Genomic DNA, 23,214 nt, shown 5'->3' with positions numbered 1-23,214 from the left:
GCACCGCAGCCTCACAGCTCCAGCGACCCGGGTTCAATTCTGGGTACTGCCTGTGTGGAGCTTGCAAGTTCTCCCTGTGTCTGCGTGGGTTTCCTCCGGGTGCTCTGGTTTCCTCCCACAGTCAAAAGACTTGCAGGTTGATAGGTAAATTGGCCATTATAAATTGCCCCGAGTATAGGTAGGTGGTAGGAGAATATAGGGACAGGTGATGATGTGGTAGGAATATGGGATTAGTGTAGGATTAGTATAAATGGGTGGTTAATGGTCGGCACAGACTCGGTGGGCCGAAGGGCCTGTTTCAGTGCTGTATCTCTAAATCAAATAAATGGGTCATTTTCAGGATAGCAAACTGTAACTAATGGAGTGTCACAAGGATCAGTGCTTAGGCCTCAACTATTTACCATCTATATCAATGACTTAGATGAGGGGAACAAGTGTAATATATCCAAGTTTGTTAATGATACACAGCTAGGTGGGCAAGTAAGCTGTGAAGGGGATGCAAAGAGACTGCAAAGGGATGTAGGCTGGCTATGTCATTGGGCAAGAAGATAGAATATAGTGTGAAGAAATGGGAAGTTAGCCACTTTGGTAGGAAGAATGAAAAAACAAAATATATTTTAAAAGGGAAGACGCTAGTAAATGTTAGGATTCAGAGGGATTGGGGGTACTTGTAAATGAATTACAGGAAGTTAACGTGCAGGTACAGCAAACAGTTAGGAAGGTAAATAGTATGTGGGGCTTTATTGCAAGGGAGTTGGAGTATAAGAGTGAGGAAGTCTAGCTGCAGTTATATAGAGTTTTCATGAGACCACACCTGTGCAATTTTGGACTTCTCACCTGAGGAAGAATATACTTGCCTTAGAGGGGGTGCAACATAAGTTCACTAGATTGATTCCTGTGATGAGTGGGCTGTCTTATGAGGAGAGATTGAGTAGAACTGGCCTATATTCTTTGGAGTGTAGAAGAATGAGAGGTGATCTCATTAGAACCCTTGAAATTCATAGAGAGCTTGATGTCGTCGATGCTGAGATGGTGTTTCATCTGACTGGACAGTCTAGAACTATGGATCAGAGCCTCTGGATAAGAGGTCAGCCATTTGGGACTGAGATAAGGAGAAATTTCTTCATTCAGAGAGCTGTGAATCTTTAGAGTTCTTCACTGCAGTGGGCTGTGGATGCTCAATCAACGAGTATGTTCAAGACTGAGATCAATAGATTTTTGGGCACAAAGAGAATTAAGGGATATGGGGTTAGGGTGGGAAAGTTGACGATGCAAAAGTTCAGTCATAATCTTATTGAATGGCAGAGCAGGCTGAAAGAAACATATGGACTACTCCTGCTCTTATTTCTAATGTTCTTATTTATTTATCTGCTCAGCAATGCCATTTTGCTTCCCAATGGAGAGGGAGGACAAATCAGAGTGAGTCACTCACAGACATTTACGAAAGTCTTTGCAACGAGAGACAGGTTATCATTGACAGAGGCATTGGGAGAATTTTCTCAGGGACTCAGAGGCACGTTTGGACGTGGGTGTTGGTGGCGCCAGAAAAATCATGGAGAAAGAGGTTGTACCAGTTCCCTGACATGTTCCCATCTCCTTGCATTTTTCCCAGAGGCAGCTTCAGTGTGGTAATGGCAACCTGGCAGGAAGCCAATTAAGGCTCATCAGCAAGCAATTAGCAGCAATTTTCCGGTGTAAATGAAATTTTACCGGCATCGCACGGGACCCCGCTGTGTCTGCAGCTCATCATGTGATAGGAGGCAAATGCAGAGCAGGAAATGAGAGCCCCATGTCAAGGAAATTAAATCGACAGCCTGAAGATGCAAATCACAAGCCTGAGATCCTCCGCAGGCAGAGGTTTGCAATTTCCTTCTAATCTCCTGGAGATTGCAGTAAGGAACATTGGTGGTCGTGAGGAAGTGGCGGCTGTTGCCTCCAGCTGTTTCACTCCTCTATTTTGTCCAGGCCCCTCTCGTCCCATGCGCACCAGTGGCACTCTCACTGCACACACAGTGGGCTGGATTTTGAGAGCCCGCCACTGATCTGTCCTTCGCCAGCAATGGCGCCAGCTGCCTGTGCACAGACACTGGCACCAATTCTGAAGGGCAGTCAGCCCTGCCGGCATATTTAAATTTTTAAAGAGACAGTCCCCTAAAATTTATCAAATAAATTTCTCATGCCCCTTGCCCACGCCCCAATAACAATTACATTAACTATTTTCCCTTCTCCCTGCTCTGAAACACTTACCTTTTAAATCTGAACCTGCCCCCCGCTGACTGCACAAAGTTTAAAGTTCACCCCATCCCATTATCCCGGACACCCATTACGTTTATTTGACCTCACCCCACCCCGCACTGAAAATCTTAATTCCTTCCCCCTCCCCACCAGTGTCGTGTCGGCTTTCCCCGGATGAGGAATTGAAGGCGCGGGAATGCCAGCCGCCACACCGAAGATTGCAGTGGGCCCAGAAGATTTAAAAGGTAAGTTGATTAAAATTTATGCATATCAGTAATTTAAATATTTAAATCCAGGTCCCTTAGCCCAGCGGCAGGGGATCCGCCACGGAGCCTCACCACCAGCGGGAGGATTAGATGGGGCCCTCCTGGCATCGGCCTCCATGGTGGACTGCTCCCGGAACCATCTTCCGGCGTCCCCTGCCATGGAGCCCGATGTCATGGGCTTGGTAAAATCCAGCCCAGTGAAGGCAACCGGCTGGCCTTACAATCTCACATGGAGACTCGCCTTCCCACCTCCACAAGTTGCTCGCCTAATTGGACAGCGATCTCAGAGGTAGCATCTTAATTCGACACCTCCTGTAAAATTACCCCGGAAAACACGCTGCTGCTACTGCAAATGGTTGGGACCCGATAAATGGTCTCGACTGCCGAAAAGTTTCAAAGTCTGGAAGATTCAGCCCCTTGAAACATATGCCTGTTCTTCTCTTCGCTGGGCAATGATGTGTGACAAACACGAATCTAACAAGAGGGAAGAATTGAAATAGTTAAAAAAAACTTTTGTAGGCATCTCCAAATTAAACAAACTACTACTTATTTTGGTTCATTGGAAAAATCATGCAATAAAATGCTAAAATACAATATTTTAGTTGATAGAATTCTCAGCAAAGATTTCCCTTTTTATTCTTATGCACTTCACGCCTAATCATCAAGCAGGAAATTGAGTAGCAGTCTCTCTTCTCACCTCCAAGGTCTCACTTTAAATTGAGCCAGCACCGAAATCCTTTGTCCTTACCGACTATAAATATACTTTGTGAAATGAGTTTGAGCATGCTAAAATCTATCCCCAGTGGATACATCATAACACTCTGCATAATTTACACAAATTGATAATCTTATTCAGAGATGCCATAAGGATGGTTTGTGTGGAGAAATGGAAGGAAACTACGCTGATGTGATAGGTGCTATGATTCTGATGTTGGCATTAGATCATGTTACTGGGTAGAACACTCAGGATTTTAAGATGCATCTGTAAATGCTTGATACCAACACTGGGTACCCAAAATGTAGATATGCCTCATCTTGATCAGCTCTAAACACCCAAAAAAAGTACAATTTAATTTTATAGAGTGAAGATCTTAAGTACTATGAAAGATAAATTGATGAAACTTGATCAACTGATTAAATTAAATGCACACATGAAACTCATTCCTGAATTAATGCACCTATTAATCAATAAGCTAGTTAATTGAAATGATTAATAGCAGTTTTCTAAATTATAATATAATATAGGGTTAAGTTACAGTAACTGAATTATGTACTGTTGTGGTTAAACCATAATGGGATTATGTGAACAATAGCAATGCAGTGAAGAAATGCAGATTTTTTTTTTAACCACACAATTCAGCAGATGTTCTGCTGTATTGGTATGCCTCTCAGTTGATTGGAGCATTACCTGACACACAGACAGCAAACATTGTTCCACTTTTTGAATTGTGTACCACTGGAATAAAGATAACCCTGGCAGTCCACTCTCTAATTTCAAAAGCTCCAAATTCTTCAGTTGCTCTCTATAACTTTTGTGGGGGAAGGGGAACATTGTTGAAGCACACTTCATGCTTGAAGCCACGTACTCTGAGAGCAGGGCAGAGATTGTCGAGACCCACAACAGCATATAAACTCCATTTGTCTTTCTGTGTGCTTCACTAATTAAAATGCGCACCAATAGATGTGCAGCTAAGATTAAGTAGCCAACTTCAAATTAGTTGTGAATATCTAAAAATCTATGGCAAATTTTATTTGATCTAATAGTGTCCCTAAATGTTATCAGACAACTGTGAAGTCCTCAAGTGGGAGTATTTATAGTAATTTTTATTGAAGAACATTGTCAAGAAAAAATGAAAATTAGATTCAAAATGCTTTCCATACACTTACAATGCAATACAGCAATAATTGAGAGCATGTCATTGCCAGATTGATTTATACCCAGTTCTGTGGAATAGTCTGTTAAATGTGTCTGCATGTGTCAGGGCCTCACACTATCATACATAAACGTGAAATATAAAGTTCAGATGGGATGCTGGATTTTCAGAACTTTAGATATTTTGAACAAATGGATGCATCTGGCTAAAGGCTAAAACTAGTTTAGTTTGAAACTTACAAATATTTACTATGATAACTTCCCAATTAATTTGAGAGTAATGGAAGGCTGAAGATAAAGGTCCATATTTTGTAATTTTGCACTCTTGGAGCAGAGTTTTGTGTGACAGACATATGCAGAGGTCAATCCGGATCTAATCGCTATTGTTGAGGTAAGATGGTTTCTAGCTTGACAACTGTTTGCTCAACTTCCGTCCTTTGGGAGGCTAGAAGAAACCAACAAAGATGTGTAGCTTTCTCCTTTTTAATACTTTTATAAACAACAATACTAGTTGCTCATTGGTAGGTTCCTGTGTGGTCATTGTTGTCTTATGCAGACAGGTGCAAGTGCGACACTTTCAAGTGTGTTGATGCGCTGGAAGTGAGACTTATATGTATAAGTCTGTGGAATAGCAATTGGATTCCATAAGTCCAGTACCTTTTCCCTCTGCCTTCCCTAATTTGTCCCTTCCCTTCCCTAATTTGTCATGCAAATTAATGGCTAAGATGGTCAATACAGTTGATGCACGGTGATACCCCTTCTGAATTACTGATGATACATTGTAAATTTGGTGATAATCCAGAGTTGGTGATCAGGAAATAAACTTTGGTTGATGTCAGTAAGTTGTAACTCAATTAGGTGGTTTTGATGATTTGGCAAACCACAAGAGCTTAGCAGCTTATAAAAGTCAATGGAGCTGCTTGATTGAATTACTGCTTTTAAAATGGACAGACCTTGTTTACTCTTTATATTACTTATAAAAATTAATTCTTGGGATGTGGGCAGCGCTGACAAAGCTAGCATTTATTGTCCAACCTATCACACTCACGAGAAGTGCAGCAATGAAAATACAGAGCCAAACTAAAGAGCTATAAATATGGAACAGTTTTAAAGAGACTGGATACATGTACTGTCAAGAAAATGGAGGACAAGTCATGACTCATACCACCTCCTGCACGTAAGTACATCCATTGTCTATTAAGACAGGGAACCAATCAACTCCGCCTGCATGGAAATAGGAACTTAAGAACATAAGAAATAGAAGCAGGAGTAGGCCATTTGGCCCCTCAAGCCTGCCCCACCATTCAATAAGATCATGGCTGATCTGCTCCAGACCTCAACTCCTCTTTTATCCCAGCTCCTCATAACCCTCAACTCCCTGATATTTCAAAAATCTACCTACCTCCTCTTTAAATACTTTCAATGATCTAGCTTCCACAACTCTCTGGGGTAGAGAATTCCAGACATTCACTACCCTCTGAGAAGAAATTCCTTCACATCTCAGTTTTAAATGAGTGTCCCCTTATTCTGTAACTATGTCCCCTAGTTTGAGATTCCCCCACTAGTGGGAACATCTTCTCAACATCCACCCTGTCAAGCCCCCTCAGAATCTTGTACATTTCAATAAGATCACCCCTCATTATTCTAAACTCAAATGAATAAAGGCCTAACCTGTTTAGCCATTCTTGATAAGTCAACCCCTTCATCCCAGGAATCAGCCTAGTGAATCTCTTTTGAACTGCCTCCAATGCCAGTATATCCTTTCTTAAATATGGGACCAAAACTGTACACAGTACTCCAGGTGCGGCCTCACCAACACCCTATTTTTAAACTCCAACCCCCTTGCAATAAAGGCCAAAATTCTATTTGCCTTCTTAATTACTTGCTGCACCTGCATGCTAACTTTTTGTGTTTCCTGCACAAGAACACCCAGATCCTTTAGTGCTGCACTTTTTTGGAGTCTCTCTCTATTTAAATAATAGTCTGCCTTTTGATTCTTCCTACCAAAGTGCATGACCTCACACTTTCCTACATTAAACTCCATCTGCCAGGTTTTTGCCCACTCACTCAACCTATCTATATCCTCTTGCAGATTCCTTATGTCCTCATCACAACATGCCCTCCCCCTATTTTTGTATCATCAGCAAATTTGGATCTATTATACTCTGCCCCCTCCTCCAAGTCATTAATATAGATAGTAAATAATTGAGGCCCTAGGACTGATCCTTGTGGCACTCCACTAGTTACGTCTTTCCAACCTGAAAAGGACCCATTAATCCCAACTCTGTCTCCTGTGAGTTAACCAATCCTCAATCCATGCTAATACATTACCCCCAATACCGTGAGCTCCTGTCTTGTGCAATAATCTTTTATGTGGCACCTTATCGAATGCCTTCTGGAACTCCAAATATACTACATCGACTAGTTCCCCTTTATCAGCTCTGCTCGTTTTTTCCTCAAAGAACTCTAGCAAATTTGTCAAACATGACAAATTTCCCTTTCACAAAACCATGTTGTCTCTGTTTGATTGCGTTAAGCTTTTCTAACTGTCCTGTTATTTCTTCCTTAATAATGGACTCTAGCATTTTCCCAACAAGCGATATTAGGCTGACGGGCCTATAGTTTACTGCTTTTTTCTCCCTCCCTTCTTGAACTGGGGCATCACATTAGCGGTTTTCCAATCCGCTGGGACCCTCCAGGAATCCAGTGAGTTCTGGAATATTTCGACCAATACCTCCACTATCTCTGAAGCTACTTCCTTTAAAACCCTTGGATGTAGGCCATCAGGTCCTGGCGACTTGTCTGCCTTTAATCCCATTAGTTTGTCAAATACTTTGTCCCTCGTGATAGAGACTGTTACAAGATCTTTCCTCCCATTAGCTCCTTGCTTATCTGATATCTGTAGAATGTTTATAATGTCCTCCACCGTGAAGACTGATGCAAAATATTGGTTTAAATTATCTGCCATTTCCCTGTTCCTCATTATCAATTCTCCAGTCGCATCCTCCAAGGGTCCCACGCTCACTTTAGCTACTTTCTTTTTATATACCCGTAGAAGCTCTTGCTGTTTGTTTTTATATTTCTTGCCAATTTATTTTCATAATCAATTTTCTCCCTCTTTATTGGCTTTTTAGTCATCCGCTGCTGGTTCATAAAAAATTTCCGATCCTCTGGTCTACCACTAGTTTTTGCCGCTTTGTATGCCTTAGTTTTTGATTGGATACTCTCCCTGATCGCTTTTGTTAACCACGGGTCGTTCATACTTCTTATCGAGTCCTTCTTTTTGACCGGGATAAATTTTTGCTGAGCGTTATGAAATATCTGCTTAAATGTCTGCCACTGCTCATCCACTGCTGTTCCCTTTAGTCTATTTTCCCAGCCTGCTTTAGACAACTCTTTCTTCATACCTCCGTAATTGCCCTTGTTTAAGTTGAGGACATTGGTTTGAAATCTGAGTTGCTTGCCCTCAAACTGAATTTGAAGTTCTTCCATGCTGTGATTGCTACCCCCTAGAGGATCCTTAACTATGATATCTCTTATTAATCCTACCTCATTACACATTACTAGATTAAAATAGCCTGTTCCCGGGTAGGTTCTGCAACGTATTGCTCTAAGTAACAATCCCTGATGCACACTACAAATGTATCTTCCATGTTACCTCTGCAAATCTGATTTGTCCTGTCAATATTCAGATAAAAATCACCCATGACAATTATAGCGCCTTTCTTACACGCCTCCATTATTTCCCGATTTATACTTTATCCTACAGCGAGGCAACTCTTCGGGGGCCTATAGGCGATTCCCACCTGTGACTTCTTCCCCTTCCTTATTTCGACCTAAACTGATTCCACGTCACGATCTATTGCACCGATATCACTACTCACCACCGCACTGATACCTTCCTTTTTTAACAAAGCTACCCCACCTCCTTTTTCTTTTTGCCTATTTTTCCGGAATGTCAAATACCCTTGAATATTGAATTCCCAGTCTTGGTCACCCTGCAACCACATCTCTGTAATAGCTATCAAGTCATATTAATTTATTTCTATCTGTGCCGTCAACTCATCTATCTTGTTACAAATGCTGCGTGCATTCAGATAAAGAGCCTTAAGATTTGACTTTTTAACATTATTACTCATCCTGGTTCTAATTTCTGCTGCACTCTTCTGCTTATATTTTCTGCCCCATACTGTCACACTTTGATTACCATTTGCCTCTTCACTACCCTGCACCTCTGCTCTCTCATTTTTTTTAAAAACTTCCCTTCAATTGAACTCTCCCCTCCCACTAATTAGTTTAAAGTCCTATCTACAACCTTAGTTAAACGATTCGCCAGGACACTGGTCCCAGCATGGTTCAAATGGAGCCCATCCCATAGGAACAGCTCTCTCCTTCCCCAGTACTGGTGCCAGTGTCCCATGAATCGGAATCCATTTCTCCCACGCCAGTCTTTGAGCCACGCATTTCCCTCTCTAATCTTATTTACCCTACGCCAATTTGCACGTGGCTCAGGTAGTAATCCGGAGATTATTAGCTTTGAGGTTTTGCTTTTTAATTTAGCTCCAAGCTGCTCATGGTCCCTCAGCAGAACTTCTTTCCTATTACTACCTATGTCGTTGGTACCTTCGTGGACCACGACAACTGGATCCTTTCCCTCCCACTCCAAGTTCCTCTCCAGCCCAGAAGAGATGTCCTTAAACTCGGCACCAGGTAGGCAACACAGCCTTCGGGACTCTCTATCTTTACTACAGAGAACAATATCTATTCCCCTAACTATTCTATCCCCTATTACTAGTATATTTCTATTTTCTCCCCCCACTTGAATGGCGCTCTGAACCACAGTGCTGTGGTCAGTTTGCTCATCCTCCCTGCAGTCTGTGCCCTTGTCCACATCAGGAACAAGAACCTCGTACCTATTGGATAAGGGCACTAGCTGAGGCTCCTCCAAAGATAAATTCTGGATCCCCATATCTGCCTCACTCGCAGTCACACCCTCCTGTCCCTGACCACGGTCCAAATTTGATGCAATTAATCTAAGGGGTGTGACTGTCTCCTGAAGCACAGTGTCCAGGTTACTCTCCCCCTTCCTGATGTGTCGCAGTGTCCACAGCTCGGACTCCAGCTCATCAACTCTGAGCCGAAGGTCCTCGAGCCGCCAACACTTGCTGCAGATGTGGCCACCGTCGATCGTACCGGCGTCCACCAGCTCCCACATACTACAGCTGCAACACATTAATATAAAAGCAAAATACTGCGGATGCTGGAAATCTGAAATAAAAACAAGAAATGCTGGAACCACTCAGCAGGTCTGGCAGCATCTGTGGAAAGAGAAGCAGAGTTAACGTTTCGGGTCAGTGACCCTTCTTCGGAGCAGTTCCTCTCCCACTGCTTCTCTCTGAATCTCCGAGGTGCTGGCACACTTTTTGAATGCTCTCCTCTCCCGCTGCTTCTCTTTGAATCTCCCAGGTTCTGGCACACTTTTTAAATGCTCTCCTCTCCCGCTGCTTCTCTATCTAAGACAGATAATCACACCTGGATGTGAACTATAGTCAAACACAATGAGACAGGACTTTTTTCAGACTTATCATTGTTGAATAACGTCCATTACAATGGAATGTGAATGGCCCTCATCTCCTCAGAATGGGGCCATCATCAAGGCCATTATACAGGCCAAGTCCAGCTAGGACTGAAACCGGAAGCCAAATGGGCGAAGCCAACCCTAGTAAGCATTCACTTTAAAAGGTAATCATTTTGAGGAACAAAGCGAGGAGTCCTCACAGGACAGGTTTAGAGACAACAACATCAATCTGATCTGTCCTCAGCTCCCACAGCACAACAACAAAAAAGCTATTTTGAATTCCAGCAAGGCTAAGAGAGAAAGAGATCATTTCCAGCTAATACAGTTGAACCCTGCTGAGACAAGTTGGAAGCTAGCTACAGCAGACACCAGACAGTGCATTTGCAAAAACAGCTTTTCTACCAGTGAGAATTGACCTAAGACATCAGAACCATATTCAACCCAAAGTGAGCCACCAGGAGATTGCAACAGTCCAATGAAGACCAGACCACCAGCAAACAGGCCTACAACTTTAAAATTTCAACTTCTGAGGGGATCCCACAGGTTATTCCTGAAACAACAAACTTTTACAGCCTGAACTCTGAACACCTCTTACAATGTACTTTTATATCTATCTTCTCTTGAGAGTGCATGTGAGAGTGAATGCGTGCGTGAGTGGTGTTGCAATCATTTTGGGATTTGTTAAAAATAAATAGTTATCTTTTTTAACAATGAGAAAACTTGTCATCTGTCTGTTTATTTGACAAATAGAACACAAGTAATAAATACACTTGCTGTGGTCAGTTGGGAGGTGAACAGTGGGAACAAGACACACCATTACCCACCTGGCTGTAACAATCCCTAGTTCTCTTTGAAAAGGTGGTATTGCAAAGTCTGTATAGTAAAGGTGCTTACACAATGCTGTTAGGGAGGCAGCTTTAGGATTTTAATCCAGCAACAATGGAACTGCAATATATGTCCAAGACAGGATGGTGTGTGACTTGGAGGGGAACTTGGTGGTGTGGTGTTCTCATGTACCAGCTGGCCCATGCTTCACTTCTAGCCTTATAATGAAGGGAAGATCATTGATGAAGTAACTGAAGATAGTTGTGCTTAGGACATTGCTCTATAATGTATCATGCTTTAAAATAAATGCTTTCTGCTCTTATGTGGCAATCACATGGAGCATGGGAGGTGGTACGAAGTAGGTAATAAAATAATAAAATGTGCAGAAAGAAGGAGGATGGCTTCTAACAAAAGTATATGGCATTTTTCCAGTGGCAGATTATAAGAAAATATGCATTATAAAATAAAGAATATATTATGAAAAGTCATAAGACATGATATAGATCCCAAAAATTGGGCAAATCGAGGCATCTATATGTAATTAAATCAAATAATTCAAAGCTGGCAGTACAAAAAAGATACAAATCAAATCATATCCCATAGCATTTATTTCACACAATGCTTATGTCCAAACTACTTTGGTTAAAATGGTTGGTTTAACATTGATCTTTCATTCATTAAATATGATTTCTTTCTGATACCAAAGGTAGCACAGATCTTGAGTTGGCTTATGAATGCTCAGATTAATGAAGCATTCTATCAGGTCTTCCTCACCACTTACTATTGTGTATAGCACTGCACACTGTGGTGAGTTTCCATCCTCTTTCCACAAAACATGCCCAGACCTGACCTGCTGAACAAATAATTGAATAGTCGTTTGGTAGTACAGAACTTGAGTATTGCTGAAAATAGAGACATATTGTCGAAGCTTTTCATCTTGCACTCATCAGGACAATCCCGATATTGGTATTCTTGCAGATTGTCCTGATGAGTGCAAGACAAAAAGCTTCGACAACGTGTCTCTATTTTCAGCAATACTCAAATAATTGGATGTAGAAGAGCACTGATTGATCTCCCTAGAACAATTTCTGAAAAGAAAATTAAAATGGCACTGAACTGGTATAGGTATTTGATCAGATTTGAGCAGTTTTGAGATCAATGGGTTTAGCTACATTCACATCAAGCTGAAGCAAATTATTGCATTCAGGAGGTCAGCTCAATACTGATATGCACTACTTAGTATAAGGTTATTAAATTGTTTTACTGGAAACCAGTGAATACATGGACTGATGTAATAAGTGGTATCCATAGGTCAGCAGATGAATGTATCATTTGTTATTAAAAAGAAATACATGAATGATGCTGGAGGATGAAAACTGCAAGCTTATTTGAACATCATACAAAGAGCATTGGGGTTATAACATCTCTCATTGTAAACAAATTATTATAGAAGCTCTCATTGTCATAAATTTTTCTTCTGGTCTCAACAGCAGATCAATTAAACTTGCACCAGGAGCTTGAACTCTCATAAGAGGAGGTTGGATTAAAAACAGTTCTGCGAATCCCCACTCTTGCAAGAATATTTATTTATGCAAACCACAAAGAAATATTTTTGGATAGCCATTGTCCATTTTGAGGGGCAGCTGATTAAGTCGAGGATAAAGGTGATCTTAAAACCTAAGGGAAAATTATTGGAGGTTTTACAGAAAGTCATTCAATCCTTTCAGGGAAAAGAAATGATAGAATTCTTAATTTATTGACATTTTGAATCAATAATCCACATCAGCTTGGATTTTACCTTTGGCAGGCTAAACAACTAGGAACATAAATCAAATGCTTACTGAGGCATGGACGCAGGGAATTCTTTCTCCCATAAAACTGTCGATAATGATCCAGTTTAGTCATGATGTTCTGTCCTAAAACACCAGCTTCAGGTTAATATTTTTTTGAAGATGCGCCTCATGGCACCTTATAACTACACTTTGGCCCTCCTTGAAGCCACAAGCTACTGCAGTAAAGCTTGGTGGGTGGCAGCCCATTTCAAAGACCTCACTTAGCCAGCTGCTAAACACATAAAAATAGCCCCTTCGGCTCATCACTCCGTCTGATTTTCCTTCCCTCCCCTTACCTTGAAGATCCTGCTCTATACCTTGTACATCTGAAAAAGGAATGGAATGTTCAAATAATATGCCAGAATTTATGCATGCCAACCTTTGGCAGACAGTGCAATTTCATGGAATTATATCCAATTAGAAGGAGATTGAATAAATTCAGGAAAAGTCTTTATGATGGATAGAGTGACTGAAATTTTAACTCCAGGTGGGTGGGTTGCAGGGCGATCATCTGATGAAAGGTCACAGCTGAAATGTTGACTCAGTTTCTCTCTACACAGATGCTGCCAGACCCGCTGAGTATTTCGGCACTTTCTGGTCTCATTTCAGAGTTCCAGCATCCACAGTATTTTGCTCTTATTTCAGGCAATTTTGAGGCAGGTGATTCTGTGAACAGGACCTCTGAATATTACTTGTATCCTTTCATGAACCCTTGTAACACATACAATCACGAAGTTTGACGACATCAAGCTGCACTGTGATACTTGTCACCTTCTAGTCTCCAGCCTCTCAGTACAATCCTAACTCTTGACCCTTTTCTTTTTCCTCGAGTTACTTCTCAAAAGCCACAGCCCCTCAAAAAGGATGCCTCAAAGGCGGAGAATCCTTCTAAGGAAGCACTGTCATGTGGTTAATCACTCTCAATCACCACCACAGAAATTGGCACCCCGGCTGGATTAGAGAGTGAGTTAGAGGGGTCTCCAGGTACTGCTGGCAGGGACAGCACAGGAGACCATCTACCTGAGGATGAAGTCCTCTCCCAGTTCTGCTGTGGAGGACAGACTTCAGGGGCACAGCAATAATAAAACCACTTGCTCCTTGCAAGCAGTTATATCAGGTATTGGAAGGCCTGTCAAGGGTTTTCATCACTATGCTAAAAGTGAGGAGGCCCGCTTCCAGCCTCTTTGATGTTGTTTTGACTGAGGTGGGAGGAGTGCACTGTCTTTTCTAGTTCCACTTCTCCACAAGTTGCAACATATATTTAAATGTTTACCCGGTTACTGATGCAGTCAATCATATACTCTACTCTTTATCCCAGAATAAGTTACACCAACTAAGTTTCTTTCATAAACAACAACATTATCAGTTTATTATCAACAAGACTTATCCAGTAATGAAGCAAAGTATTAACACACAGATTGAAATATGAAAGTTCTTCGCACCGCAGCCTCACAGCTCCAGGGACCCGGGTTCGATTCTGGGTACTGCCTGTGCGGAGTTTGCAAGTTCTCCCTGTGTCTGCGTGTGTTTCTGCCGGGTGCTCCGGTTTCCTCCCACAGCCAAAGACTTGCAGGTTGACAGGTAAATTGGCCATTATAAATTGCCCCTAGTATAGGTAGGTGGTAGGGGAATTGAGGGAAGGTGGGGATGTGGTAGGAATAGTATAAATGGGTGGTTGATGGTCGGCACAGACCCGGTGGGCCGAAGGGCCTGTTTCAGTACTGTATCTCTTAATAAATAAATAAATAAATCTCTCCCCACACACACACACTCACACTGGACAAAAAAATACAGAAATTCTCTCTGCAGAGGTCTGTTACAAAAAAGACAAAAAAAAGAATACTTTGGCCAAATACTTGCTAATTCTTGAAGGAAAAAGAGAAGATATGGAAGGAAGTCAGTTGTCCCTTTTGGTCTGGTATCTGGGTATACGGAGATGGGTCACTGGGATCTTTTCTAAAGCTGTTCTTTACAGGTGGCATTGAGAATTATTCTGGCAGGACTTTCCAGCTTCTTAGGAGAGATGCAGCACCAGGGATTTTAGCTCTCCCACACTGGATCTTTGCAGGGTTTCTTCAAAGAGGTAGAGGAAGAGGTGAGCTGGGTTGTTTTTCCTTGGCACGTTGATCTTCAATTGTCTTCAAAAAAGTTCATACCCCAAACAGAAATTCAATCCATAAGCCTTGACATGTGGCTTCTCTGTAAACATCTTCTCCAGGTCACCAAGGTTTCTGTTGTTTTTTGAGCTTATAATCACATGATTTCCATCACAGGTTATTTTCAAACAACATCTCAAGTGTCCTTTCAATGAACTTGGTAAAAAAAAACACATCCATGGAATCATTTCCATTTTAAAAGATAAGTCCTCAAAAACATTTAACAAAAAATGGAAGCATTTTCATAACAATGTCATCTCACATGCGCTCACAGTCAGTATTCTATAGTCCACCTGGGAGAGCTTGGCCACTTCCGTGGATGTTGCAGTTGGGCCTTCATAACAGGAGTCAATATCCATAGCCTTGACAATGTTGGTGGATGTACAAATGGCTGCCAGCATACTCTGGGCTCAAAACTGTACTCCGCCTTGGAAAAAGAGAGATCCATCTTCGATAGATTGGTGGAGAAAAGGAAAATGGGGTTTTGAAGGCTTCACTCATCTTCTTCAGTCTGCTCTTCCACAGATGAATGGTAGTGCAAAGCTCCACACTGGGAGTGGCACATGTTACCATCTCTCAGGATGCCAGCACATCATTTCCCTCACCACCTCCTTAACCAGCACAGAAAGCCAGCTGCGCAAGACTGTTCCAGCAGCAATCAATGTACTGCAGTCCACAACTGGGATCCCAGAGGCCCAAGCTCCCAGAAGTTGTTGGCCATGAGGTTCTCAAGTGTCTCCTTAAGAGAAACAGCAACCTTTCATCAGCTCTGCTGAAGCCACTGCGAACACAATCTCACAGGAGTTAGAAGAATTGGTGAGCCTCTTTTTAAGAAAAACAGTATGAGCTGATCACATGGGTGACAGAAGAATTTACGACAATATAGTGTGTGGAATTGAAATCAACACTTTTATTACATTTGCAACTTTAAAGAAAGACTTACATTTCTATAGCACCTTTCACAACCTCAGGACGTTCCAAAGCGCTTTATAGCCAATGAAGTACTTTCTGAAGTGTAGTCACTGTTGCAATGTAGGAAATGTGGCAGCCAATTTGTGCACAGCAAGTTCCCACAAACAGCAAGGTGATAATGATGAGGTCATCTGTTTTTAGTAATGTAGATTGATAGATAAAAAGTGGCCAAAACACCAGGGTAACTCCTCTGCTTTTCAAAATAGTGTCATGAGATCTTTTACATCTAGCTGAGAGAGCAGACAGGGCCTCAGTTTCAATGCCTCATACAAAAGATGGTACCTCTGACAGGGTAGCACTTCCTCAGGATTGCCCCTCTGACAGTGCAGCTGTCTCTCAGTCTCTCACTGCACTGGGAGTATGGTTTCTTCTCATTACAGCTTCTTAGTCGGCATTGTCAAAAAGTCTGCTTGAATGGTTGGCTCAATGGTTTCATGTTCTTCAATGCAGAATCTATTACTCTATAAAGCTGTATAGAAACAGGAGAATTAATGGCCTTAACACTCTCCCACCCACAGTGGGAAGGTTATATGGAATTATGTGGAATATACAGCACAGAATCAGGCCATTTGGCTCAATCAGTCTGTGCTGGTGTTTATACTTCACACACCTCTTCTTCCCTCCTATCTACATCATCTCAGCCTTTCAGCATATCCTTCTATTCTGTTTTCTCTCATGTAATTGACTAGTTTCCTTTTGAAAGTATCTATGCTATTTGGCTCATCCACCTTCTGTGGACATGAATTCGACATTTTAACCACTCTGAGTAAAGAAATTTCTCCTTACTTTACTATTGAAAATTTTAGTAATTATATTGTATTTATGGCCTTTCATTTTGGATTCTCCCACAAGTGGAAACATTCTATCTATGCCTGCCCTGTTCAACCTATTAGTATTGTATTGTTCATTTGCTATGTACAGTTACTTCAGGCCACCATACATGCTTGATGTAGCATGTGCAGTCTGCCACTAGAGGGAGCCAATAATAAAGGTTCAGTTTATTGTAGCAATCCAGAAGGTAGTGCCGTGTGTTTCTTCCAGAGATTTACAATAGCAGATCTACAATATGAAATCTTATAATGGCTACGAGGACGGAATCTGCATTTACTTTTTGCCAGGTATAATTCGCTGTGTTTTCCGTCGTGAACTCCAGGTATTGCAGATTGTCAAATAAGACAGTGTCGGGGTTTGTGCACAGAAGGCCATGTATCTTTGTTCACCTAATGCAGGACAGACATTTTGACTTATACACCAATGTAAGGGTAATATGGCCAGCTTAAACCTTAGAGAATAATTTATTGCAGGACTGTAGCACCCCACAAAATGTGCACTTGTTTCTTCCTTCTACCATTGTTACTTTTGAAGGCGTTTGTGTGATTGTGCCTGGAGAAGCTCTCCTGGATCCTTGATCATTGCACTGACGATCAAGAAGATGATGGCTATAGAATCATAGAGCCATAGAGAGATACAGCACTGAAACAGGCCCTTCAGCCCACCGAGTCTGTGCCGACCAACAACCACCCATTTATACTAATCCTACATTAATCCCATATTCCCTGCCACATTCCCACCATTCTCCTACCACCTACCTACACTAGGGGCAATTTACAATGGCCAATTTACCTATCGACCTGCAAGTCTTTGGCTGTGTTTTCCGTCGTGAACTCCAGGTGTTGCAGATTGTCAAATACAGACAGTGCCCAACCTTTTACATTTTGATATGCATTCTGAGCCCTGCGACAATTTGAGACCACAATGGTGGGCTTTGGAGTCACTAATGATAAGAGAGAAAAGGCCTTACTTCTCTACTATGGAGGTGAAGAATTGGAAAATGTTTTTGAAGCACTTACACCTGCGCAGAATGACTATGACTCAGCAAAAAATGCACTAACAACTTATTTCATGCCCAAGAAGAATGCAATATATGAAACAATTATTTTTCGACGAACCAAACAAGACGCAAATGAGGCAATTGATCGATATGGCACATGATTGAGACAACTGGCAATCAAATGTGACTTTGGTGACATTGACCATGCCGAGTGAGAAATCAGAATACAAATAATTTAAGTTGCCTTGTTACTCAAATATGCAAAAAAGCAGAAAGCTGTCAGAGCTGCTGGAGTTAGCAAGATCACTATTCCTTTCAGAGTCTAGAGATGCTGAAGTTGAGGCTGCTAACAGCAACTGCCACATTTCAAGCTCAACTCCTGTGAACAGTGTTCACTGCTCATGTGCCAGGCAACCACCTGCAAAGCAACAACAAAAGTCTTGTAAACAGGATCATGACTTGTCTAAGTAATCCTTCCACTCTGGCGGTACTTATCCACACAAAATTAAAGCTCTGATGATCAATTAAATTGGTTTCTAATGCTCATTGATGCCATTTTGTTGGCTAGTGCTGTAATTAACTATTTCTCCTTATAGCGACCAGCTGAACAGGACCAAAGATGTTGTTGGTGAGGATTGCAAGTGCTGCTTAAAGCCATGCCCTGCTTTCACTGCTCACTAGATGCTGGAGATCAACTGACTACACTGTGTTTGAAGTGGACATTTGTTACGCAACAGGGGACTTTCTGAGATACTTTGTGAAGACTTGACTAACAGTCTACCAACATTTATTCTAGAAATTCTCTGTGAATCTCACCTAAAGAGAGTGAGTACAGTGCTACTATACTTATTGGAGACCTTACAAGAGTCACTAGGAGAAAGGGAGTGGTTGGTCATGGGAATTTTGCTAGGGGTCCGCTTTAGTCTGCAGGAGGAATGGGAGGAGGGCATGAGGCCAGGCAGAGCAACAGTGGTTGCTGGAGGAAAGAGGGGCAGGAGGGTAAGGATGGCTACTGATTCATGGTGGCTTGCTACATGATCCACAATCTGGCTGTCATGAGAGACCAATTGTTACCGCCAACAATTGTGCGAGAAGCCACAAGAGAAGAGGTTGAGGAGGAAGAGGAGGAAGATGAGGGATATTGGTGATGGGGGGGGGGGTGGCGGGGAGGGCACCAGAGGAAACACCAGAGGGTCCTAGGTAGATGGCCAACACCTGAGAGAGATGCTCACCACTATCTAATTGAAGAGCACTTTAAGTGATATCTTCCACTAACAGGCTTCAGAGCACTGTTGCGCATGGTTTATCTTCCATGACTGAGGATCCATCCAGAAGTCCACTATATGCACTCAATCCTTTCAACCCTTTCCCATGAAGAAGATAACGAAAAAGCTCATCAATTCCACCACAATCCATTGACCATAATCACTCTTTATCTAGAGCTAAAGCAAACAATGAAAACATGATACAATAAATAGCACATTCAAACATTAAATTATTCACCCTGTTGCTTAACCTTAGTGGTTATCTATAAGTGGTCTTGCGTAATCTCATGCTTCTATGAAGTGCAAGCCCAGTGGCAACAGCATGTGAGGTGGATGGCAGCAGAGAATCTGAAGAGGGCAGTTCAGATGCCCTCCTGCGATGCCCTTGAGATGCTTTGGGTATGATGGCCCCACCTGAGACTGCACGATCAAGCATGGGCGTCAGCAGTCTGGGCAGCCTGGTTGACAAGCAACTGGAAGGGCAGTGGTGGAGTGGCAGGGCAGGGAGCAGGAATGTTTCCAACTGGAGATAAGTCTGTAGTTTACTGTTCCATGTTTCCCATGCCTCTAATTCAGGCCAGCTGTTCAGCCAGTCTAGTGATCTGCTCAAGGATAGATCTTTGAGCAACTGAGACACTTTGAAAGCCTATTTTATCTGAGGAGCCCAGAGCTAACATGGAAGCTGCCTGAACTTTCATTGCTGCACTTTTTCATTCCATGGAATCTGTTTGGCCTTCCATGCAAGCTGCAGTGACTGCAATGGAAGCTGCGACCTCAATCATCAGACACGGCATGATGTTGGGCTCCACAGGCTGCTGGATGGAATTGGCCAGCCTCTCCATGCTGGAGAAGATGGATTCCAAGCTTTGGATTAAGCTACAGGCTAAGCTGGAGACGGAATGCCCCATCCCCCTAGCCACAACCCGTAATCTTCCAGGAAGGCGGTCCATCGCACCAAGCATTTAGTTCGTTGAACCCATCAGCTTTCTTCTAAAACTTTGCTCTGTGAGATCCTCATCTGATTCCTCTGCAGCAGAACTAATATACGACCTTGGTTGCACCTGTGGTGTTCCTTCCACCCAGCGACATTGTGGAGGGGGGGGGGGTGGTGCGGAGGGGGCGGCCTGTAAACTCCAGCCCAATGTGTTTAATTAAGAAAATGGCAATTGGAATTACAACCAAACAAATCTTGACATACTTCCGACAATTGAAAATATGAACATGTTGGTTCTATTTTCCTATTTTGGATTTGGAAACATTTATTAGCCTAGTAAAATATGTATCCTGCCCAAGTGTATATTCATCTGTTGGTCTCAACTCCACAGATTGCTTTACCTGCCTTAGTTTCTCAGGTTCATTTTATTCTCTCTCAGCCTTTTGGTTCTTTAAGTCTCTTCCTTTGTTCTTTTACTCAGTTTCAAATCAATATTGTTTTCCTCTTCCTATTCTCAGAAAGTTATCTTATCTCTTATCTACCAAGAGGGTCCAGACATTCTGGGATGATTTTTCTCAGAATCTTTAGGTGCTAAAGAGCCTCTGAGGTGTCTAATACAGGATATTAAGTTGCAATGCTGGTTTAGCCTGTGTTTGCCGCAGGCCACCATCTTGGTAAAGGAGTTGAAGTGTGCGCTAGATTTGTCTGCCCAGAAAATCATTAAGGAGCTGATTGATAAGTAAATTGCCCATTAGTGCTTATTAAAGAGGCTGCATGTTATTTTGGTGGGTAACACTTCATCTAATGACCTCTCCTAACAGTAACCCCTGAACAGGAGTAAATAAATCATTGCTGAGAATTCGGGTGCTACTTAAAACCATGCTCCACTTTCACTGTTCACTTGCTGATCAAAATCAGCTGACTACACTATGCTTGAAGAAGACTTTTGAGACAATTTGGGAGACTTTCTAGGACACTTTGTCAACATTTCAACAATCTATCAACATCTTTGCCTGGAAATTCTCTCTGGCCTTTACCTAAAAAGAGTAAGTGCTGTGGTACTGTACCTTATTGTACACCTTATAGGAGGGCACCAGGAGAAATGGAGTGATTGGTCATGGGGATCTTACTGCGGTTCTGCTTGTTGTGCTTGAGGAAATGGAGAAGGAGATGAGGAATCATATATCATAATCCTTTGTGCACTTGTGCATAAGGGAGGTTGCTGCAACTCTAAATGCTCTGAGGAATGGCCATATAACATTCCCTATTGCCGGAGAAGACCAGAAGCAGAAAGCTGTAGGATTCAACGGGATTCTGCAATTCCCCATGGTCCAAGGAGCCATTGACTGCATACATATGATCATGTGAGCCCCTCATCTTGCCTGTGCATCATGCAGGTGAATACTATCCAGGAAGCCCCACAATGCACTTATAAGACAGTCATCCAACCCACAGATCTTTGAGCCCCAATGAAATGTACATAGCTAGCTACTAGATGACAAAAGATACCTGCTAATGCCATGGCTCATGATACTTCTGAGAAACACCAGCTGAGCACTCATACAATGAAAGCCATTCAGCCATCAAAAATATCATTGAACAGACCACTGAGGTCCTCAAGCAGAGGTTTAGATACCTTGACCAGTCAGAAGGTGCCCTGCAGTATTTGGCCAAGACTCATGGTGATTTGCTGCATGCTCAACAATCTGGCGATCATGAGCCATTACGACAGGTAATTGTGCCGGATGGTCAAGCTCAGGGGGCACAAGAGGAAGAGAAGGAGGAAGAAGAGGAAGTGGAAGAGGGACCAGAGGGAGCACCACAGGCTTCCGGGTTTATGACATGCACCATCTAATTGACACCATCTAACTGAATAGCACTTTTGAGAGATGTGCTCCACCATCAGACTCCAGAAGACAGTTGCCACATGATTTATCTTCCACGACTGAGGATCCATCAGGAATCCCATCATCGACAGTCAAACCTTTCAACTCTTTACCCATGTAGACCACTAATTCCACCACTACCCAGTACCATGATCACTCTTTATCTGCAAACAAGCAATGGACGCATCAAATGCTAACAAATATTAATTTACCCTGGTGCTTAACCTTAGTGACTATCTATAAATGCTCTTGTGTAAACTAGTCCTTCATTGAAGTGCAACCTCAGTGGCATCAGCAGGCGAGATGGATGACTGCTGAGATTCTTAAGATGTTCTCCTCTGATGCCATGAGAGGTTGAAGTCAGTGATGGCCCCAATTCATCTCAGCATACGCTTCAGCAGTCTGGGCTTCCCAGCTGACAGGCAACTGCAGGGGAAATGGTGGAATGGCGGGGGAGGGAGCAGCAATGCTGATATCCAGAGAGATGCAGGTAGGTTCCTGCTCCATGATTCCCATGCCTCTGTTCTGTCCACCCAGTGATCTGTTGGAGGACAGATCTCTGGCCGTCAGAGACCCTGTGCAAGCCCATTTCAACCGAGGAGCCCAGAGAAAGAAAAAAAGGAAGGCTTGCATTTATAAAGCACCTTTCATGACCACCAGATGTCTCAAAGCACTTTGCAGCCAATGAAGTACTTTGTGGAGTGTAGTCACTGTTGTAATACAGGAAAGGCAGTTGCCTAAGCTCATATTGCAGCACTTTGTCATTCCGTGCAAGCTGTAATCAATCTATTAGAAGCTGTGAACTCAGTCATCAGACTTTGAATGATGTTGGACTCCGAAGGTTGTTGGCTGGAATTGACCAGTCTTTCCACTTTGGAGACAATGGGTTCCAGGCTCTGTTTCAAGCCACAGGCCATGGTGGAGGTGGACCCTTTCAACCCCCCAGCCACGACCCATGAGCTTTCAGACAGGCTCTCCAATGCACTAAGCATTTCTTTTGTCAGACCCATCAGCCTTCATCTGAAGCTTGGCCCTATAATGTCCTCATCTGATTCCTCTATAGCAGAACTAGGATGCAACTTTACCCCACAGAAAAGTAGCATCTATGGTGTCCATTCAACCCAGAGTGGCTGCTCCCCACTCGTCCCCGGTGCGTCCCACTGTGAGGATCCTATTTCTAAGCTAGCCTGTAAGTTATGCAGGTGGCTGTGACAGTGGTAGCCATTGATGTTGTACATTCATTTTCATTCTCCTCCCCCTCCTCCTCTTCACCTTCCTCTGGGGGGCCAGAATCGAGGTTGGTGGGGTGGGGTGGTGGGGAGGGGGGTGGGGGGGAGGGGGTGGTGGTGTTGCCATGATGGCTGTGGCTCATCTTCTAGTTCCTCTGGAGGGCAAGGTGGAATTTGCTTCAGGGAGCCTACAATGATAAAGGTGGAAGTGTTTGGGTGTCGTGCGTGTGGCCACTACAGGAGTATGTATGTATGATGAGACCATAGAGAGCTTGTGAGTGAGGACAGCTTTGGGGGATTAGGGATTAAGAATAGTTGTGCATCTGTAAGGA

This window comes from Heterodontus francisci, chromosome 6, assembly GCF_036365525.1.
Source record: "Heterodontus francisci isolate sHetFra1 chromosome 6, sHetFra1.hap1, whole genome shotgun sequence".
In the NCBI taxonomy this organism is placed as follows: Eukaryota; Metazoa; Chordata; class Chondrichthyes; order Heterodontiformes; family Heterodontidae; genus Heterodontus; species Heterodontus francisci.
This window is presented reverse-complemented; position numbering follows the sequence as displayed.